Source organism: Hevea brasiliensis, chromosome 2 (assembly GCF_030052815.1).
Source record: "Hevea brasiliensis isolate MT/VB/25A 57/8 chromosome 2, ASM3005281v1, whole genome shotgun sequence".
NCBI lineage: Eukaryota > Viridiplantae > Streptophyta > Magnoliopsida > Malpighiales > Euphorbiaceae > Hevea > Hevea brasiliensis.
Genome location: NC_079494.1, coordinates 54970533 through 54994482, shown reverse-complemented (window position 1 = coordinate 54994482; position 23950 = coordinate 54970533).

Below are 23950 nucleotides of genomic sequence, written 5' to 3'. Positions count from 1 at the left end.
TTCTGCACACAAGGTTAGTAAACTAAACTTGAATTGTTAGTCGATTTAGTTATGTTTATAGCTTAATTAACCTAGAAATATACTTAAAATGAAAAGAAAACATCTCTAGAGGACCAAAAGAAAGTTCATCCAGCCTATGTAGGGGTGAGAATTGCATGAGTTTGATTGGATAAAATATGTTAGAAAGCTTGAATAAGTTGAGGAATTGTGTTTGTATGGTTAGAATTAGTAAAATGCAATAATTTAGTGTGATTAGGGCTTTGAAACCTAGGGTTTTGAGGCAAAATTTGGAGAAATGAGTAAATGGCATGTTTGACCTATTATGAAGTGAAAAATGGTCAATAATGACCAAAGGAGATGTGTGGGAATTGTTAGAATGGAAGTCAAATTCGTAGGGTAAATGGTCATGCTGCTGGCAGCATGACCAAGCCAACTTTGAATGACCAAAACGGAAATTTTACAAGTCCAATTGATATTCCACCAATTGGGGATGAAAATAGACATAAAATAGCACAATTTTCATTGAGAAACCATGGCAAAAAACTGACCAAAACTTAGTGAACCAATTAACCAAAGTGAAATGAGAGCAGGCTGCCACTGCACAAACTGACCAAATGAACAGTAATTGTTCATTTGGTCATAACTCGAGCTAGGAAGGTCAAAATAACCTGAAATTTTACCAGTAATTAGATAAGACATAGATCTAAAACTTTCATGAAGAACACCACCCCAAATTATGCCATTAACCTAATCAAATGATTGAGCAAAATTGAGTTACTGAACCTGCAAAACTGCAGATTTCCATTTGAACAGTAAAGTTCCAATGGCTATAACTCTCTCTAGAAAACTCCGATTTAGGCGATTCTTGAACCGATGGAAACCTAAGACATAGTAGAACATTTTTTATGAAGAAAATTTGACCAAATTATGGACTTAACTTGATCAAATTATTGAATGAATTTGGATAAAAAATCTACCATAACCTAAATTGCAGCATGAACAGTGCACGTGAACAGTAATTGTATTTTGGCTATAACTTGAGCTATAAAACTCCAATTGGGGTGATCCAAAAATGAGAATACACTTAAGACAATAAGGAACATTTTCTATGAAGGAAGTTTTGCCAAATTCTAACAGTAAAAGGGCCAATGAAACAGTGTAACTTAGGACTCCAAAACCGAAAATTGGCAATTATGCCTAAAAGACCTACGTTTTGAGAAAATGACCAAAACCAACAAGTTTAGTGACCAAAATGTGGTATGTGGGTGAATTTGGAATTCCCATACCTATTAAGCCTTAGAAAGTCAACAATTTGACTTGAATAGTGCAGTGAATAGTAACCTGAAACACAAAAATTTCGAGAACGTCGAATTTAACACGTTAGAACTAGGTGAATGTGAAGCTAAATTTATTTTGGATTTGTGTTAAGTTCTAGTACTGAAACATTGTAAAATTATGTGTTTCAGTGGAAAAGAATACCGGGAAAGAACCCGAGGAGTCGAGTTAAGGCCAAAAGGCAACTCATTTGAGGTTTGTGCACAACATCACTATGCTTTAAAATGTGTTGATAAAGTGAATGAAATATGTATTTTACATTTGCTTTGAATTATTGAGAATTTATTTGTGACATTAGTTATGATGTTTTGACTTAAATTGTTGGAAGTTATTGTGTATATTTGAAATGACAATGTTTAACAAATTGTTAAGATAAGTTTTGAAACCACAGTATCATGACCATATATTTAAACACCTCACTAACACAATTAGTGGGGGTAATTAGTTTCAAATTTTGATTCCTTCTCTGGAGAAGTGTTGAGGTGTGCCAGTAGAAGAGGATGTGAATGGATATCCATATATTTGAGCTAGCTAGCCTTGTGATGTGATTTCTCTTTAGCCTCTGGCTATTGAGATTCTATTTGTTTCGAATGGCATGATCTAACTGTGGGATTTATGAAACGAGTTTTGATACTTCGAAATGAACTTGGTTTGCATTAAAACCTCATAATTCATGTTTTGTGTTTAATGCGCATGTTTAGTTAAATTTTTGAATAAATGTGATTTTATTTTTGCATAAAGATTATTTTAGTATGTTGTGCACCACTGAGTCCTAGTACTCAGCGATAGCTTTTATTGCTGTCGCAGATATAGAGACTAAAGGAGCAGCAGACTGAGCTGCTAAAGATTGAGGATCATTCAGCCTAAAGTCTTCGAGTATAATTTATACCCTAACTGTAAATAGTTCTTTTGATGTGTATATTGCACATAAATGTATGGACATGTAAAAATGGGTCTTGAGTAGTTTGTATAAAATTTGTTTAAAGTTGTAATATATATTGTAGTTTGAAATTCTCTTAATGTAAATGTTGTAATGATGTATCTAAATTGTTTTGTTTCTAATAAAATATGAATGAAATGGATTGCTAGTATTTTGATTGAGATTGAGTATGAAACTAAAACAGTTGTTGAGGAAAATTTTTAGAAGCGCTTTTTACAGGTATTTGAAGAACTGGTTTCTCAAAATACAGACAGAACTCTGTCAAAATTTTTATAAAATTTGCGGAAAAATAAAATGGGCCAAAATTTCCAGCTAGCTTTTCACTTAAGTACATGTTTTAAATACTTATTAGAAATGCTCACCACTTACCAAAAGTAAGAAATTTGTTTTAAAATCCCTTGTAGGGTGCTTAATGAGTTATCGATAGGTGAAGTTCGATAGTTCATTAAGTATTCTACGGGATCATGTTATGCCTTACAGAGGGGTAAGGTGTGATAAAAAGTGACTGTCATTAGTCTACAGTCAATCATGACATGATGCCTGGCTAACCAATCCATGCCCAAAATAATATCATACTCTCTGAAGGGCATTTCAATCAAGTCTGACAGGAAAACATATCCTTGGATCACCAAAGGACAGTCTCTATAGATTCTGTTGACTCGGACCTCTTGTCCTAACGGACTAGTTACTAGCACTTCAAAACCCATTTGCACACACGGAACGGCCAGTGAATTGACTATGCTAGCACTAACATATGAATGGGTTGAACTCGGATCAAACAATACAAATACTTCTTGATCAGAGATAGAGAATATACCAGCTACCACGTCAGAAGTCTCAACCTCTTCTCGCTGTCTCATTGTATAAATTCTGGTTGTAGCACTTCCTTGTCCTGACTGACCAACTGTGCCCTGACTGCCTGAAGTAGTGCCTCTACCTCTACCTCTTCCTCTGCCAACTGACTGTGAACCTCTGAGAGCAGGACTCTGAATAGATCCCTCGGCAGTAGTAGGAGCTGGACTATATCTCGGAGATGGAGCACTAGTGCAGTCTCTTGCTAAATGACCCTTGCCTCCGCAATTAAAGCAGGCTCCAGTGGCCCAATAGCATTCCCCTCCATGAACCTTGCCACAAGTCTCACAGGGGCGGGCAGAATATGAACCCCTGCTCGACTGCTGACCAGACCTAGGGGGTCTCTGTCCAGAAAATCTGCCTCTACCAAATCTTCCACCTCGACCCCTGCTGGGTCCACTAAACTTCTTTCTCTTTCCAGAGGTAGCACCAGAACTCTGTTCAACTGATTTTTGCCCCCTTGTCTTTTTCTGATTTCTCAGCTTTTTCTGATTTTTCTTTCATTGGGGTTGCTTCTGATTCAATTCTCTCCAATTCAAGTGCTTGAGACATAAGCTCTGAGAAGTTGCTGTGTCGAAATCCCACAACTTGCATCCTTATGCTGGGCTTCAAACCCGGCTCAAATCTCTTGCATCTTGCCTTGCTAGTAGTAAGGAGACTCCCTGCATAGTGACTCAGGCGGGAGAACTCCCTCTCATACTCTGCCACTGATCGACTTCCTTGTTTCAAACTCAAAAATTCTTGCAGTTTCTGATCAACATATGCATCTGGGATGTATTTCTGTTTGAACTCTCTGATGAAGTCATCCCAGGTCAGCACTGGTGGTTCAACCAAGCTGTGGGGGATGGTCTTCCACCAATCATACGCATCCCCTTGCAGTAGCGACACAAAATACTCAAACTTCAACTCATCTTGGTAGTGCAGCTTCTTAAATACTCTATCCATTCTTTCAAGCCATTGCTCTGCCTCCAAAGGGTCCACTGTACCCTTAAATTCTGTAGCCCCATACTTCAGTAATTTATCATATTGTCTGGCTGGAGGCAGTGGTTGTGTCACAGGTGTCTGGGGTGGAGCTTGAGCAGGCATACCCCCAGCCATTTGCTGAAACATCATAGCCATCTGCTGTGCGAACTATGCATGAAACTGCGGCATTTGTGGGGCTGGTGCTGCTGACCCACTAACATTCGGTAAAGCTGAGGCTTCCCCTTATGCCTCAGCTTCAACAGACTGCTCAACTGAGCGATCCCCTTCTTCCATTTCAGGCTGAAGTTAAGGTATCTCTTGAACAAGTAACACATGGAGATTTCCCTCCGTTAGTTCATATTCATGATGTAATGCACTGTATGTAACAAATATGGACATTGAGCAGTTGTACTTAACAAAGAAAAACACAAATTCACAAGTTAAAACATACTTTAAAAATTTGCTCTGATACCAATAAAATATGTCACACCTTACCCCTCTATAAGGCATAACATGATCCCGTAGAATACCTAATGAACTACCGAACTTCACCTACCGATAACTCATTAAGTACCCTACAAGGGATTTTAAAACAATTTTCTTATTTTTGATAAGTGGTGAGCATTTCTAATAAGTATTTTAAACATGTAATTAAGTTGAAAGCTAGTTGGAAATTTTAGCCCATTTTATTTTTCCGCAAATTTTATAAAAATTTTGACAGAGTTCCCTCTGTATTTTGAGAAAACATTTCTTCAAATACCTGTAAAAAGCACTTCTAAAAATTTTCTCAACAACTGCCTCAATTTCAAACTCAATCTTAAACAATTTCTCAACACATTTATCAACTTTCAATTTCAAATCCAGTATCCAATGATCATCAAAATACTAACAATCCATTTCATTCAAATTAAATAAAATAGTTCCATTCATATTTCATTAGAAAAAAAACAATTTGAATAGATCATTACAAAATTTACATTAAGAGAATTTCAAACTACAATATATATTACAACTTTATACAAATTTTATACAACTGCTCAAGACTCATTTTTACATGTCCATACATTTATGTGCAATATATACATCAAAAGAAATATTTACAATTAGGGTATAAATTATACCCGAAGACTTTAGGCTGAATGATCCTCAATCTTTAGCAGCTCAGTCTGCTGCTCGTCTAGTCTCTGTATCTGCGACAGCAATAAAAGCTATTGCTGAGTACTAGGACTCAGTGGTGCACAACAGACTAAAATAATCTTTATGCAAAAATAAAATCACATTTATTCAAAAATCTGACTAAACATGAGCATTAAACACAAAACATGAATTATGAGATTTTAATGCAAACCACGTTCATTTCGAAGTATCAAAACACATTTCATAAAACCCACAGTTAGATCATGCCATTCGAAACAAATAGAATCTCAATAGCCAGAGGCTAAAGAGAAATCATATCACAAGGCTAGCTAGCTCAAATATATGGATATCCATTCACATCCTCTTCTACTGGCACACCTCAACACTTTTCCAGAGAAGGAATCAACATTTGAAACTAATTACCCCCACTAGTCGTGCTAGTGAGGTGTTCAAATATATGGTCATGACACTGTGGTTTCAAAACTTATCTTAACGATTTGCTAAACATTGCTATTTCAAATATACACAATAACTTTCACATTTTAAATCAAAACATCATAAATAATGTCACAAATAAACTTTCAACAATTCCAAATCACAAGTAAAATACATATTTCGTTCACTTTATCAATGAATTTTAAAGCATGGAGATGTTGTGCACAAACCTCAAGCGAGTCGTCCCTTAGCCTCGACTCGGTTCCTCGGTGTAACACCCCAAAAAAATTTTAAATTTTATTATTTTATGAGTATTATTGATATTTTAGTTTTATTTAAATTTTAAGAAATTATTTGAGAATTTTTTGGATTTTAAAAAAATCGGGTTCGATTTTCCGAAAATATAAACTTTGATGATTTTTAAAAATTTATTTAAAGACCACGTGGCAAAACTAAAAATATATTTAGAGTCTACGAATTTTTCTGAGTTTTCTAGAATTTTTTCGGAATTTTTGGACCTCGTTTTCTGTCCCGAGACAGAGTAAAAATTCAAAATTTTGTGTCATGAATTGAACCGGCAGAATCGAACCGGACCGGTCTTCTTCTTTTTCCTCCCCCTCCCCGCGCGCGTTCGACCCCTCTCCCCTTTTCTCTCTTTTTCTCTCTCCTCCCTCCTCCCCTTGCCGCGCCGCCACCTCCCCTGCCACCCCAGCTCGCCGGCGCGCCGCCTCACCCCTCCCCCACGGCCGGCCGCCGCCTGGAACGCCGGAAAACGGCGCCCGAAGTGGAGCGACGCGCGCGCGCGACCGTTCGTCTTCCCGGCCAAAATCCGGCCGATCCGGCCACCAATCGGACCGGGTCTTGTGTCTAAACTCATCTCCTCATCGAGAGCTTTCCATAGACATCAAGAACACCGAAATCCATCGAGCGGTTTGTCCAATTTTTGCCCGGGAAGTTTTAGCCCATTTTGACTTTCGGACTAGATTTCTCGCAAACCGTGAATCCCACGAGAAAACTGAGAGTACCAGAGCGCTCCACTCGTCGAGAGCTTCGCGGCGACATAAATTTCAAATTTTTTCGACACCATTTTTCAGTGGGTCCCACGAAACTTCGCAGTGTCTTTCCGAGCATTAAATGAGCTTAGAAAATTCTGAAAAATTTATGTACTAACCCCCGTGTTGTGGGCTTCGTGTAGGTATCCTCAATTCGCGGAAATTCGATAGTTGACCGGGTCTGTGATTTTTCGGCCAGACAGACCCGTTACCAGAAAAGTCTCCGAATTGGACCGAGATTTTGGCTACCCCCACATTGTCAGACGTTCCGAGCGCGTCCCCGAAGTCGGAATCGGCAAAGGTAAACCCGAACCTTGTTTTTTCATAATTTTCTAGTGTTTAAATAGGATTAAAAATCCATAAAATATTCGTGGTAGCTCAGAAAATTATGATTCTTTTTGCAATAGCCTAGTAATATTGCTAAGGATCGCGGGGCAAAGTTTTAGAATTTTTATAGCTTATTTGGGCAGTTTTTGCAAAAATGATCAATTATAAGGACTAAATTGAAATTTTACATACTGTGATGGATGACTGATTTGATGGGCCCAGGAGGGGCTGTGTGATGTGATTGAATTGTGAATATATGAGTTGCGAATATAGAAGTGTGATTTGAGCCCTTTTGTAGGTTGGGTAGGTCCTAGGTATAGGGGAGACTCTGCCGGATTTTCGGCACGACTTAGGACGTATTTGGTCTTTTCTTGATTTGTATTGAGTCATGTGTATTAAATAATTGTAATGTAATTGTCAGGTGAGCCGATGACCTTCTTCCTCCGCCCTTGATGACCGTTGTCAAGTCTGTGAGTAAAATATTAATTTTAATTGTAATTTCACTATTATTATATATTCAAGCATGCCCGTGCATCACTTATATGCATATATCCATGTAGATAAACTTTAGGCACGATTTATGTTGCATTCATAACTGTGAAAGTGCCATGTATGTTGTTGTGGTAATTTGGAGCAGTGTGCGTGCGTTGGTGTGCGTGTGATGTGGTGTGGACTATGGATAGGACGGGCAGACACGGCTTGAGATCTTCGCTGGGACCTTGTCCTTCGGGGTAGACACGGCTTGAGTTCTTTGCTAGGACCCGATTTGGTTATTAAGTGGAAGTCCGAGCTGAGTTCTTCGCTGGCACAGTTGGAATTAAGAGAGCTGTATAGGGGATCAGCTCCCATATATATATATGGTTGATATTGCTGGGTGCGTGAGTGCTCCAAATTACCTTTTTGATGTTATGATGTGAAATTATTGCTGGTGTTGCATTTCACTCTACAGGGTGCATTAGTTTTAGATAGTTATAGAGATTATGGTTAAAATTGATATTTTACTCTCTGAGTCGAACGCTCACTCCTGTTCAATATTTTTCAGGCTGCAGGAGGATTTTATTGTGGTTAACCTGCCTTTCTCCTTCACAGGTTGTTTATCAATATTTTTGTAATTTTATCTACTCCTAGAATTTCCGCATGTGTTAGAAATATTTAAATGATTCGGGTCTGTAATATAAATTGTTATGTGGACCTGTAAAATTATTATATGCATGTTTGATGGACTGGATGAGGGAGCTGAGCTCCCATTTATCTTTATGTTGATTTGAGTATGTGGAGGGTGAGCTGAGCTCCCCAATTGATGATATATTTTGTTTACAGGTCGGGTGAGTCAAAAACTCCCCGTTGAAAGGTCTACTTTATAGTCGGACTCTATTCGGTTGATTTCTTGAAATTGGGCCCAAATGGGCCTTAGAGTTGGGTTAATGAACAGTTAGGCTTACTACGGGCCTCGGGGGCTTTAGGCTGGCCCAGGTCCTAGTGCCGGTCCGGCCCATAGGTTGGGTCGTGACACTCGGTTTCCTTTCCGATATTCTTTTCAACTGAAACACACAATTTTATAATGTTTCAGTACTAGAACTTAACACAAATCCAAAATAAATTTAGCTTCACATTTACCTAGTTCTAACGTGTTAAATTCGACGTTCTCGAAATTTTTGTGTTTTGGGTTACTATTCACTACACTATTCAAGTCAAATAGTTGACTTTCTAAGGCTTAATAGGTATGGGAACTCCAACTTCACCCACATACCACATTTTGGTCATTAAATTTATTGATTTTGGTCATTTTCTCAAAGCTTAAATCCTTTTGGCCAAATTGTCAAATTTTCAGTTTTGGTGCTCCAAGTTGCACTATTCCATTGGCCCTTTTACTGTTGGAATTTGGCAAAACTTCCTTCATAGAAAATGTTTCTTATTGTCTTAAGTGTATTCTCATTTTTTAATCACCCCAATTGGAGTTTTGTAGCTCAAGTTATGGCCAAAATACAATTACTGTTCATGTGCACTGTTCATTCTGCAATTTAGGTTCTGGCAGATTTTTGATCCAACTTCATTCAATAATTTGATCAAGTTAAGTCCGTAATTTGGTCTAATTTCCTTCATACGAAATGTTCTACTATGTCTTAGGTTTCCATCGGTTCAAGATTCACCAAAATCGGAGTTTTCTAGAGAGAGTTATAGCCATTGAAACTTTACTGTTCAAATGGCAATGCTGTAGTTTTACAGGTTCAATAACTCAACTTTGCTCAATAATTTGATTAGGTTAATGGCATAATTTGGGTTGGTGTTCTACATGAAAGTTTTAGATCTATATCTTATCTAATTACTGGTAAAATTTCAGGTTATGTTGACCTTCCTAGCTCGAGTTATGAGCAAATGAACCATTACTGTTCATTTGGTCAGTTTGTGCAGTGGCAGACTGCTCTTAACCAACTTTGGTCAATGGGTTCACTAGGTTTTGGTCAGTTTTTAGGCATGGTTCCTTAACAAAAATTGTGTCATTTTATGTCTATTTTCATCCCCAATTGGTGGCATATCAATTGGACTTGTAAAATTTCCGTTTTGGTCCTTCAAAGTTGACTTGGTCATGCTGCCAGCAGCATGACCATTTACCCTACGAATTTAACTTTCATTCTCATAATTTCCACACATCTCTTTTGGTCATTATTGACCATTTTTCATCTCACAATAGACCAAAGTCATCATTTAAGCATTTCTCCAAAATTTGGTTCACAAACCCTAACATTCAAACCCTAACTCATTCATCTCGTGCATTTAACTACATTTACTGGTTTTAATGCTAATCATTTAACTAAGTAAGGTTTCTTAACTCATTCAAAACCCTCAAGCCATACAATTGATATCCCCTCTTCAAGCTAGCTGAATTTCAGCAATGGTCCTTCCCCCATATTTTTATTTCATTTCATAAATTCTAAAGCTCATTTCAACCACTAATTTTGCATTTAAATGGAAAAATAAGGAGTTTAATATACTAACCTCAACTTAAAGCTTCAAATCTCTCTCTTAGCCCTTCTTTCCTCTTGTAGTCTTCTTCTCAAATTATAATAACAAGCTCTAGGGAGTATTTTAAGGGGGTTATTAGGATCAAGTGGAGAAATTAAAGCTTGAGTGCAAGCTTTAATGGAAAATTTTCATGGAGGGAATATGGGGAAGATGGGGCGGCAAGATGGAAGGAAGAAGAAGTGATTTTTACTTCTTTTTTTTTTCTTTTATTTTCTTTATTTATTTTAGTTATGGAAGACCACAAATTTTCCAATTAATTAATTAAATAAATTAGTTTAGTTATGGCATCATGCATGAGGTCATGCATGATGTCATCACCTTTTTACTTTTTGATTTTTCCTTCTTTTTTTTTTCTATTTTTCTATTAGTTCTTTAATTTAATTGTCGATTCCGAAATTTTCTTTTCTCCAATTTTATTTGACAGTTAGGTCAGGAGTCAGCTCTCGGGGTCAATTGACCAAATTGCCCCTCGCAGGTTCATCCCGGTTTGTAATTAATTCCATTTTTCTTCCTGCTCCTTGACCTAATTATTTGACTGACTTAACAGTTCTTTTTCATGATTTTCTCTTTTCCACTGTGTCCATAAGGGTCCTAAGGACCGCAGCGTCACTTTTTACGGTTAAAAATTTCAGTTTAAAATGACTTCGCAGTCGTTCCCGAGAAGGTCACCCATCGCTGTGACTCTCGGCTCGTTTAACTTCTTATGTTCTATTTTTCTTGTTTATACTTAACTAATTGGACATTACTAATTATTTGTGTTTATAGCTTCTCTAGTTGTCTTAAGTGTGGTTCTAATCCCCTTAATTGTCCAGACCAACACCGGTCACCGGAACAGTGAAATCTACCAGGCTATGCAAACGGGGGTGTTACATAAATTATACCCAATGACTTTAAGCTGATAGCTTCTCACACCTCAGCAGCTCAGTCTGCTGCTCCTCTAGTCTCTGTATCTGCGACAGCAATAAAAGCTATCGCTGAGTACTAGGACTCAGTGGTGCAGAACATACTAGAATAATCTTTATGCAAAACTTAAATCACATTTATTCAAAAAAATTTGACTAAACATGAGCATTAAACACAAAACATGAATTATGAGATTTTAATGCAAACCAAGTTCATTTCAAAGTATCAAAACACATTTCATAAAACCCATAGTTAGATCATGCCATTCGAAACAAATAGAATCTCAATAGCCAGAGGCTAAAGAGAAATCACATCACAAGGCTAGCTAGCTCAAATATATGGATATCCATTCACATCCTCTTCTACTGGCACACCTCAACACTTCTCTAGAGAAGGAATCAAAATTCGAAACTAATTACCCCCACTAGTCGTGCTAGTGAGGTGTTCAAATGTAACACCCCTATGTTCGGTAGTGCGTTCTACTGTTCCGGTGGCCAGTGTTGTCCGGACAGCTAGAATGCCCAGAACTACACTTCGATATGAGTGAGGAGACATAAAATAATGAAATACAAGAAAAGAAAATGCAAGAAAAATAAAGGAAAAATAATAGCAAAGAAATGTAACCAAGTTAAGCGAGCCGAGAACCCTAGCGATGGGTGACCGCACCGGGAAGTCACGGCGTGGATCATTGACTAGACCTGGATCGCGGGGAACCCTGAAAAATATTTTTAGGACTTAAAGAGACATCAATTGAAGTATAAATATCATTAGAAATACCAAAGAAAAATTAATTAATTAGTACAAAGAAAAGTGAGAAATCGAAAAACGGACAAAACCCGGTGTTACCGAAAAATCGGGAATGCAACTCGAACAGGGGCATTGTGGTCATTTGACACCCCAAGTTGTCTTTTGACCTAAATTTCCATTAAAAATAAATAATATTACACTTGGAAAATATAATGAAAAATTAAATTAGTGGTACCTAATATAAATAGCAAAAATGGGAGTTAAATGTGGGAAAATGAAATTTATGAATAAACTAATATTAAAGGCCCTTAGTGCTCCACTCACCCACCAAAGTGGACCACTTATTCATCAATTTGGACCAGCAGATTGTCATCTTCCTCACTTCTCAAAATTTCAGCCGTGAACCTCCATTGAAGATACTCCATGGCCAAAGCTTAACCAAGCCATGCAACCATGATTTAGCCACATTTTTCACTAGCTTCCTTCTCAAAAACTATTCTACACCACTTGGCCAGTAGATAGGCAGCAAGAAGACCAAGTTTTGGAGAGATTTTGAAGAGTTTCCAAAGTGGTAAGTTTGTGTTTTTGGTTAGTGCTTCATTAAAGTTAGTAAGAATGTTATGGGTACTTGAATTATGGAGTGATTTTTGAGGTTTGATGTTTAAAGGGGGATGTGTACTTTTGGCAGCCATGGAAACACTTTGAAGGCAGTTTATTTTTGCTTGTAAATGGTGAATTAAATGATTGATTAAATGTATATTGTGTAGGAAATTGTTTGGGTGATGTATACTTAGTATATGTAAATGTGAAATGAAATTTAAAGCTTGGAAATTAATGGAACGTAAATGTACCATTGTGGCAGTTTGTTAACTCTTGAAGAATGCTGGAATTCATGCTTGGTTTATGGAATAATGATGTTAATTTGTGATAGGGGTTATGGCAGTTTGAGTGCATGTATGATGGTGTGAAGTTGGACATGTAAATGAGCATGAATTGGTGATTGAATTGTTGTAAATTGAGTTGGACAAATTCTGCACTTGTTGGTGCACATTGAATGTAATTGTAAGCTGCCAAAATGACCTATAATATGTTGTAATTTATGTTTAGGTTGTGGTACAACCAGAATTGGTTTGAATGTTGAGTTTGGTAAGTGTTAAAAGTGATCCTTGATGTGTATGCAAGAAATGTAATAAGGCAATTTGTGTTTTAGGCCTATAACTTTAAGTGTGTGGCTCCAATTGGTATGAAACCAATTGGAGGTGAAACTAGGTACAAAATGTGCCAACTTTCATGAAGAAAGCTTGCCAAAATTCTGCTTGCAAGGTAGCTTGAAAAATGACCAAATCCGGATTAAGTGCAAATAAGGCCTGAAAATTGACCATTTGGGCAGCAGTTAGTGTTTAGGCCATAACTCACTCAAAATAGGTCCAATTGACCTGAAATTTTAACCATGAATAGTTAAGACCCATATCTACAAGTCTTATGAAGACACCAAAGCCCAGAAATGACCATAAGAAAGTCAAACAGCTTTCAAAAGTTCGGGTCCAAAAACTGGCCGAACCTAAAATGACCTAAAGTGACCTAAAGTCACCAATTTTGATGCAATTTGACCAGCAATAGTAAAATGACCATAACTTAGTCTACATAACTCAGAATGACCTGAAATTTTGCCCGGCGTTCCATAAGACATAGATCTACAAGTTTGTAGTTTTGACCGAAACTCGAAAACCGAGAAAACTAGGTCGTCCGGCTAGGTCAAACTAGTATCCCGGAATCCAGCAAATTACAAGAAAATGCAAGATACATGGAAATGAATTTGGTAACATGTACTAACCCTAAAAGACTATCTAATATGACATATTGGTAACCTTAAAACCTAATTTACCTAGAACGTATCGAAGGTCGATATATTAGGTTGATTAAGCAAATAATAGCATTCAGTGAATTACTTATCAAGCATTATCGTTAGAGACAGTTTAATTAAGTACTGAAACACTTCAAATTGTGTTTCTCAGTTAGCAAAGACTCAGGGAAAGGGAAGGAAACACTGAGTCAAGACTAGGAGACAGATATTAGAGGTTTGTGCACAACAGTTATTTCTTTTGAATTTTTCAATTGAAATAAATTATGACTATTTGTATATTATTGTTTTTAATTATGGAAATGTCTTTGAATGGATACTTATTGCTTGAAAAGCATTGTAAATGGTTTGAAACTGTGGAAAAAAAATTATTTAGTGTGATTTGTGAAAATTGAAGTTACTTATAAATTGTGTTGCCATTTTGTGAATGAAATTATGACTTTGGAAATTTATTGGATTCTCACGAATCATTTGAATAAAATATTTGGAATTGATTTTGTGTTCACACTTAGCATGATAGTATCGTATCATTCCTTCTCCATTTATGGGGTTGTGATCGTTTATTTTCCTTCTCCATTTATGGAGTCGTGATCGTTTATTTTTCTCCCTCTCTGGTTTACCAGTTGAGGTGATCGGATGAGTACTCATTATATAGCTAGCTCCCTTCCTCATTGATTTCGATTAGTGGGGTTGTGATTGCTTTGTCGTGGTGTACAACGCGGCATTGATAAGAAATTTTGTGTCATGGCTTAAGTTGTGAATGAATTGGCAATACTGTATTCTTAAATTATTCGACTAAATTGTGTTATTATGAGATTTGATAATTTATGAAATGGAGTTTAAATTCTTATTGACATTCATTGTCTTTTGAATTTAACCATGTTTGACTATTGAGATTTATTGTGATATTGTGTTAAATTCCTTATGACATTCATTGTCTTGAATTTAACTATGGTTTTACGTATCCACTATTTATATGATTTATGAATTGTGATTTAAAGTTGTATTTGGTTAATGTTGTGCACCACTGAGACATTGTCTCAGCGATAGCTTTTCATTGCTGTCGCAGGTAGACAGATTGACAGGGCAGCAGACTAGGCTGCTAGTGCATTCAGCGAGAGATCATCGGGTATATTGAGTATACCACATTTTGCATTTTGTACTGTAATGTATGTTCACTGTATGTATATATTGTTTTTGGTTTTGAGCAGTTGTAAATTAAAATTGTACATTGAAGTTGTAAAATAAATTATGAGTTATTTTGGCTTGTAAAATTTGTACTGTATTTCTTTTATCTCAGTCTTTGAAAAATTATTGTGGATTTGAGTTGAAAAACATATTGTGTTGAATTATGTTGGAGTTTGAGATTGAGAAATATATTTGAAGTGCTTTTTACAGGTTTTCTGAAGAACTCTTTTATCCAAAATACAGATGGCACTCTGCCAAAATTTTTACAGAAATTCCAAATAATTCAAATATGTTAGTTCTATCGCTTCAGTTCAAAAAGGTTTTTAACACCTGTAAATAGTGCTCACCACTGTAAAAGAAGTAAGAAAAGTTTTTAAAATCCCTTGTAGTGTATTTAATGGGTTATCAGTAGACGGAGTTGGTAATTCATTAGGTATACTACGGGATCATGTTATGCCTTACAGAGGGGTAGGGTGTGACATGTTTTAGTGGTATCAGAGCTAGTTTTTAAATTCTGTTTTCACAGGTTATTCAAATATTCTTTCTTCATAGTACAACTGCTCAATATCATTGTTTGATACATACAGTACATTACATTATAAATATGCATTAACGGGAGGAAATCTCCTTGTGTCATTTGTTCAGAAGATCTAAGATCCTCGAATTGACTATGGAAGAGGGTGATCGTTCAGTCGATCAATCTATAGAGGCTGAGGTGCAAGGGGATGCCCTAGGCCTACACAATGTCAGTGGTTCAAGAAGACCACCGCAGCACTACGCTTCGTCGCCAGATGGTCGCAATGTTCCAACAAATGGTCGGTAATGTGCCTACTCAAGTCCCAATACTGCACACGGTGGTATAACCACGCCTCTTACGCAAGGCAGTATGACAAATTGATGAAATATGGGGCTACAGAGTTCAAGGGGACAATAGATCCTCTAGAGGCAGAATAATGGTTAGAGAGGATGGATAGGGTATTCAAGAAACTGCATTGCACGGAGGAGCTCAGATTTGAATACTCAGTTTCTTTGTTACAAGGAGATGCTTATGACTGGTGGAAAACCATTCCCCACAGTCTGGTAGAACCTGTAGTGCTAACATGGAATGACTTTCTCAGGGAATTCAGACAGAAATATGTCCCCGATGCTTATGTAGACCAGAAGCTACAAGAATTCCTAAGTCTGAAATAGGGAAGCAGATCAGTGGCTGAGTATGAAAGAGAAATTTCCCACCTAAGCCATTATGCAGTAAATCTACTTTCTACCAGTAGGGAGAGATGCAAGAGGTTTGAAACCTGCTTGAAGCCCAGTATCAGATTACAAGTGGTCGGATTCAAACACACTAACTTCTCTGAACTTGTTTCACAAGCCCTAGAGTTGGAAAGAATTGAGTCTGAAGCTGCTCCTAAGAAAAAGAAATCAGAGAAGACAGAGAAAGAGGGAAAATTAGTAGAACAGAGTTCCAGTGGTCCTACTGGAAAGAGGAAGAATCATGGGGGACATGGCAGAGGTGGCAAGAAGTTTGGTAGGGGAAGATATTCAGGACAGAAGCCTCCTCTATCTGGTCAGCAGAGTACCAGAGGTTCCTACCCTTCCCGCCAATGTGAAACTTGTGGAAGATATCATGGTGTGATATGCTATAAGGCTATTGGAGCCTGTTATAACTGTGGAAGCACAGGACACTTTGCCAAGGACTGCACCAATAGTCGCAGAGTTGGACAACCTCCTACTATCGCAAGGGTCGGCCTGAGCCCTCACGAAGTTCACAACCACCCAGCAGAGGTAGAGGCAGGGTAGAGGTAGCCAAAGAGTGCCAAGGCACGATGAAACATTCAGAGCAAGACAAAGGTTCTGGCCGAGTCTATGCAATGAGACAGAGGGAAGAGGCCGAGACATCTGATGTTGTGGCTGGTACCTTCTCAACTTTTAACCAAGATGTGTTTGTGTTATTTGATCCGGGTTCTACCCATTCTTATGTGAGTGCTAGCATCATTGATTGCATTGTTGTTCCATGTACACAAATGGACTTTGAGGTGCGAGTAACAAGTCCGCTAGGACAGGAGGTCAGGGTTAATAGAATGTATAGGGATTGTCCTTTGGTGATCCAAGGACACACTTTTCTGTCTGATTTCATTGAAATGCCCTTCAGAGATTATCATATCATCTTGGGCATGGATTGGTTAGCCAGGCATCATGCCATGATTGACTATAGGCTGAAGACAGTCACTTTTGGTCTCCCTCAGTACAGTGATGTGGTAATAGATGGGGAGAGGCAGTTATTGCCGTCAAACATCATTTCGGCTGCACTAGCAAGAAAAATGATCAGAAAGGGGTGTGAAGCATACTTGGCACATGTGGTAGACACCCAAGTGGGGAGTCTAGCATTGAAGGACATCCCTACAGTGTATGAATTTCTAGAGGTGTTTCCTGATGAATTGCCAGTATTACCTCCAAAAAGAGAATTGCAGTTTGAAATTAATGTTATGCCTGGTGTGGATCCAATCTCCGTAAAACCATATAGAATGGCACCAGCAGAGTTGAAAGAGTCTGAATACTTTTATGTTAGTGTTAGAATTATATGTTCTGTTGTTATTCCTTTACAGGGGAATAAATTTCGATGCATTAGTGATTAGTCCTTTAAGATAAGAGTTGTGATAATGAGTGAAATTAGTTTTGGAAGAGTTTATCAGTGAAAAGTATTTTCTAACACACCATAAATTATAAAGCTAAATGGCAAGCCTACTTAATGTAAGGCAAGAGGACATAAAAGTAAGATACGGTAATAGAATTGCTCTAGATGAGGGCAAGGATGTTACTGTTAGTAATTGCTAATGGATATTGTAATCAGAATAAGTTCGGATATCAGTGAATTCGAAAAGGATAAAAGATAGGAAAGTTTGATCTATTGGAATGTATCGTAGTAACTATGCAATGTTCTTGATGTTTATACTGTAAGCTGCAGATTACAGTGAGATTATTGTGTAAAGCTACGTACTACCCGATAGTACACCTAGATGAGAATAGTTTCCAACGGCATCTGTTTTGGTATAGTTATGCCATGACAGAATTTAATTGCTAGAAATAAGTTTGAAAATCCTACTTAGGGATCTAAAACTCAAAAGTTAGAATATCGAAAGGTTATAGTTCAGTACAAAAGGAAGTAAGTTATAGAATATTAATAGATAAAAATAGTTATGGAAGTAGAAATTTGAACAGTTGATTCAGATATAACAAAGAAATGTTACGAATGTGAGTAAGACTATGGACTAGAATGGTCAGAGGACCAATGACTAGATGAATGATTCTAACATGACCTCAAGGGTCATTCAAGAAGGAACATGAACCGAAATATTAGACAGCACAATAGTAAGAGAAGATTGGTGTTATACAAACAAAAAAAATGTTGTACTAGATTGTTAAAAATCTTATACAAATTTGAGGAAAAGAAGATTATACGATCGTATAGAAGGGAGAAAATAAACGTATGACTATTGTAAGATGGCTATTAGGTAAAATTTCATGGACGAAATTTATTTTAAGGGGGGGAGAATTGTAACACCCCTATGTTCGGTAGTGAGTTCTACTGTTCCGGTGACCAGTGTTGTCCGGACAGCTAGAATGCCTAGAACTACACTTCGATATGAGTGAGGAGACATAAAATAATGAAATACAAGAAAATAAAATACAAGTAAAACAAAGGAAAAATAATAGCAAAGAAATGTAACCAAGTTAAGCGAGCCGAGAACCCTAGCGATGGGTGACCGCACCGGGAAGTCACGGCGTGGGCCGTTGACTAGCCCTGGACCGCAGGGAACCCTAAAAAATATTTTTAGGACTTAAAGAGACATCAATTGAAGTATAAATATCATTAGAAATATAAAAAAAAAATTAATTAGTACAAAGAAAAGTGAGAAATCGAAAAACGGACAAAACCTGGTGTTACCGAAAAATCAGGAATGCAATCCGAACAGGGGCATTGTGGTCATTTGACACCCCAAGTTGTCTTTTGACCTAAATGTCCATTAAAAATAAATAATATTACACTTGGAAAATATAATGAAAAATTAAATTAGTGGTACCTAATATAAATAGGAAAAATGGGGAGTTAAATGTGGGAAAATAAAATTTATGAATAAACTAATATTAAAGGCCCTTAGTGCTCCACTCACCCACCAAAGTGGACCACTTATTCATCAATTTGGACCAGCAGATTGTCATCTTCCTCACTTCTCAAAATTTCAGCCGTGAACTTCCATTGAAGATACTCCATGGCCAAAGCTTAACCAAGCCATGCAACCATGATTTAGCCACATTTTTCACTAGCTTCCTTCACAAAAACTATTCTACACCACTTGGCCAGTAGATAGGCAGCAAGAAGACCAAGTTTTGGAGAGATTTTGAAGAGTTTCCAAAGTGGTAAGTTTGTGTTTTTGGTTAGTGCTTCATTAAAGTTAGTAAGAATGTTATGGGTACTTGAATTATGGAGAGATTTTTGAGGTTTGATGTTTACAGGGGGATGTGTACTTTTGGCAGCCATGGAAACACTTTGAAGGCAGTTTATTTTTGCTTGTAAATGGTGAATTAAATGATTGATTAAATGTATATTGTGTAGGAAATTGTTTGGGTGATGTATACTTAGTATATGTAAATGTGAAATGAAATTTAAAGCTTGGAAATTAATGGAATGTAAATGTACCATTGTGGCAGTTTGTTAACTCTTGAAGAATGCTGGAATTCATACTGTCGTACTGATAGAGATCCTCGGGGTGCTTGCTAGGTCTGCAGACCAGACCGGGGTGGTCGTTGGCCAGAAAATCTACCTATGCCAGATCTACGGGAGCTGGATCCCCCAAACTATTTCCTCTTTCCAGAACCGCTCTCAGATGCTTGTCCCGTAGTCTTTTCAGTCTTTTCTTTCTCTTGAGTAGCCTTCTTCACTGCCCCTTCTGATTCTATCCTTTCTAGTTCCAGGGCCCGTGAGATCAATTCAGCGAAATTCTGATGTCTGAAACCCACGACTTGCATTCTCAATTTTGACCTTAATCCGGACTCAAACCTCTTACATCTGTCTCTAGGGGTGGAGACTAAGCTTCCAGCTTAGTGGCTTAGCCTTGAAAAGTCTCTCTCATATTCTGCTATGGTTCGGTCCCCTTGTTTCAAACTCAGGAATTCTTGCAACTTCATATCCACATATGCATCGGGAACCCATTTCTGTCGAAACTCCCTCGAAAAGTCTGACCAAGTAAGGACTGGAGGTTCTACTAGGCTGTGGGGGATGGTCTTCTACCATTCATACGCATCCCCTTGTAATAAGGAAACAGAATACTCAAACTTCATCTCTTCCGTACACTGCAGTTTTCTGAAAACTCGTTCCATTCTTTCCAACCACTGTTCTGCCCCCAGTGGATCCACAGTGCCTTTAAACTCGGTGGCCCCAAATTTCATCAACTTTTCATATTGCCGAGCTGAGGGCTGTGGTTGTGCTACAGGTACTGGCATTTGAGCCTGGGGTGGCACATTACCTGCCATTTGCTGGAAGAACGCAGCCATCTGCTGTACAAATTGAGCAGGAAACTACGGTGCTAGAGCAGGAGCTGGAGTGGCTGACCCACTCACGTTCTGGAGTGCTGGGGCTTCCTCTTGAACCTCAGCCTCAACAGATTGTTCTTCGGAATGATCTCCTCCTTCCATTCCATTTTCTCAAATTTTCTACTTCCTGAGATCAAACACAAGGAGGTTGACCTCCATTAGTGCATATTCATGATGTAAATATGTCATATGTATCAATTAAAGACACTTGAGCAGTTGTACTTATCAATAAAATGTTCATACACATAGTCAAAATTTATTGGAAAACCATGCTCTGATACCACTAAAACATGTCACACCTTACCCCTCTGTAAGGCATAACATGATCCCGTAGAATACTTAATGAACTACAGAACTTCACCTACCGATAACTCATTAAGTACCCTACAAGGGATTTTAAAACAATTTTCTTACATTTTGGAAGTGGTGAGCATTTTAGTGAGAATTAAAAACCATTTATTCAAAGCTTAAATACTAGTAAAAAATTTTGTCCATTTTAATTTTGCCACAAATTTTATAAAAATTTTGACAGAGTTCCGTTTGTAATTAGAGAAAACAGTTCTTCAAATACCTGAGAAAAACACTTTCAAAAATTTTTCACAACTCCCAACCTCCAACAAATCTCAATCATCTCAATTCAAATCACTTCAAAGTAATTCCACAATACAAATCAAAATTCATCATCTCAAAATATTTAATACTTCATTCACGAGGCATAAAACAGGAAATTCACATGTACAAATATTAAATTTACAGAAGAAAATCCAAAATAATATTATTATAATTTATTTACAACTGCTCAACTTACATTGATACATACAACATTTCTATATTTACATCAAAATTATCTACAAGGGTATAAAATAATATCCGTACAAAATGATCAATGTGGTCCACAATTTGATAGCAGCTCACTTTGTTGCTTTCTCCTTGCTCTTATCTGCGACAGCAAAATAAGCTATCGCTGAGTATAAAAATACTCAGTGGTGCACAATAAAAATTTAAAATGCAATAAATAAATCATTCATTAATGAAACACCATTTAAATAATTCTCAATCATATTTCACAAATATCAAAGCTCATAACAACTCCATTTAGTCAAATAATTCATTAAACACAGTGTTGCCACAATCATATACACAACTTAAGCCATGACACAAAATTTCTGATCAATGCCATGTTGTACACCACGACAAAGCAATCTCAACCTCATTAATCGAAAATCAATGAGGGAGGTGGCTAGCTAGCTAATGAGTACTCATCCGATCTCAACCTCAACTGGCAAGCCAGAGAGGGAGGAAAATAAACGATCTCAACCCCATAAATGGAGGAGGAATAATGTGATACTGTCATGCTAAGTGTGAACATAAAATCAATTCAAAACAATTTATGCAATTAATATATTGGAAATCTGGTAAACTTTCAAAGTCATATTCACAATCATAAATGGCAACACAATTCGTAACTAGCTAAAAAAAAAAAATCAATTTTTCAAGAATCATATATTCAAATAAAAATTTATGTGCACAGACCTGACGTGAGTCGCCTCTAGGCCTTGACTCAGTCTCTCAGAGCTTTCAAGTCTTTTTCAGCTGAAACACACAATTTCACAGTGTTTTAGTACCATAACTTAGCATAAATCCAAAAATAAATTTCACTTCACTTTTAACTAGCTTTATTGCGCTAAATTTGACGTTCTCGGAGTTTTTGTATTTCGGGTTACTATTCACTATACTATTCAAGTCAAATTGTTGACTTTTTAAGGCTTAATAGGTATGGGAACTCCAACTTCACCCACATACCACATTTTGGTCATTAAATTTGTTGGTTTTGGTCATTTTCTCAAAGCTTAAGTCCTTTTGGCCAAATTGTCAAATTTTCAGTTTTGGTGCTCCAAGTTGCACTGTTCCATTGGTCAATCTACTGTTGAAATTTGGCAAACCTTTATTCATAGAAAATGTTCCTTATTGTCTTAAGTTTATTCTCATTTTTGGATCACCCCAATTGGAGTTTTGTAGCTCAAGTTATGGCCATTTGAACTAGGGCTGCCGGATTGGATACAACCCAGATTTTCTGGGCAAATTTTGGTGCTGGCAGATTTGGAACACCAACTTGGGGTGGCCAAATGGCTTGGTTGCTGGCAGAATTTGGACTTGTGTTCTTCATGAAAGTTTTAGGTCTATATCTCATCTAACCACTGGTAACATTTCAGGTCATTTTGACCTGTGTAACTCGAGTTATGACCAAATGAATAAATAATGTTCATTTGGTCAGTTTGTACTGTGGTAGACTGCTCTTATTCAACTTTGGTCAATTGGTTCACTAAGTTTTGGTCACTTTTTGGGCATGGTTCCTAAATGAAAATTGTGTCATTTTATGTCTATTTTCATCCCCAATTGGTGCCATATCAATTGGACTTGTAAATTTTCAGTTTTGGTCCTTCAAAGTTGACTTGGTCATGATGCCAGCAGCATGACCATACACCCTCCGAATTTAGCTTCAATTCCAACAATTCAAACACAACTCATTTGGTCACAATTGACCATTTTTCACTTCACAATAGGTCAAACACACCATTTACTCATTTCTCCAAATTTTGCCTCAAAACCCTAAGCCTCCAAACCCTAATCACACTAAATTGTTACATTTAATCACATTTAAGCATTTCAATCTTAGCCACTCAACTAAATAAGGTTTTTAAACTCATTCAAATGCATCAAACCATACAAAATCATGCTCCCTTCAACCAGGCTGAAATTTCAGTAATGGTCCTCACAATCTTTTTCTTTTCATTTTAAACATATTACAAGCTAATTCAAACCAAAACACAACAATCAAATCTCAACTTTTAAATTGATACACTTACCTCAACTTTAATACCAATCTTCAATTTTTCTCCTCCTTTCTTCTTTCTTTCTTGTTCTTAAGTTGAGATTGCAAGCTCTAGTAAGGTTTTTAGGGGAGTTATGAAGATTAAGTGAAGGAATTTAAGCTTAAGTGTAAGCTTAAATGAAGAAAACTCATGCAGGAGTTAGGGAGAAAGTGGGGCGACACAAAGGAAGAAGAAGATGACTCAATGAATTTTTTTTTCTTTTTCTTTTATCTATTTTGGTTTATGGAAGACCACAAAAATCTAAATTAATAATTAAATTAATTAATTTTTTTTATGGCATCATGCATGAGGTCATGCATGATGTCATCACCTTTTTATCTTTTTCATTTTTCACTTTTTTTTTCTTTTTTTTTATTAGTTCTTTAATTTAATTCTCGATTCCGAAATTTTCTTTTCTCCGATTTTATTTGACAGTTAGGTCAGGGGTCAGCTCTCGGGGTCAATTGACCAAATTACCTCTCGCCGGTTCATCCGGGTTTGCAAATAATTTCATATTTCTTTGGGCTCCCTGATCTAATTATTTGACTGGCTTAACAGTTCTTTTTCGTGATTTTCTCTTTTCCACTGTGTTCATAAGGGTCCTAAGGACCGCAGCGTCACATTTTACAGTTCGAAATTTGAGTTTAAAATGACTTCGCAGTCGTTCCTGAGGAGGTCACCCATCGCTGTGACTCTCGGCTCGTTTAACTTCTTATGTTCTGTT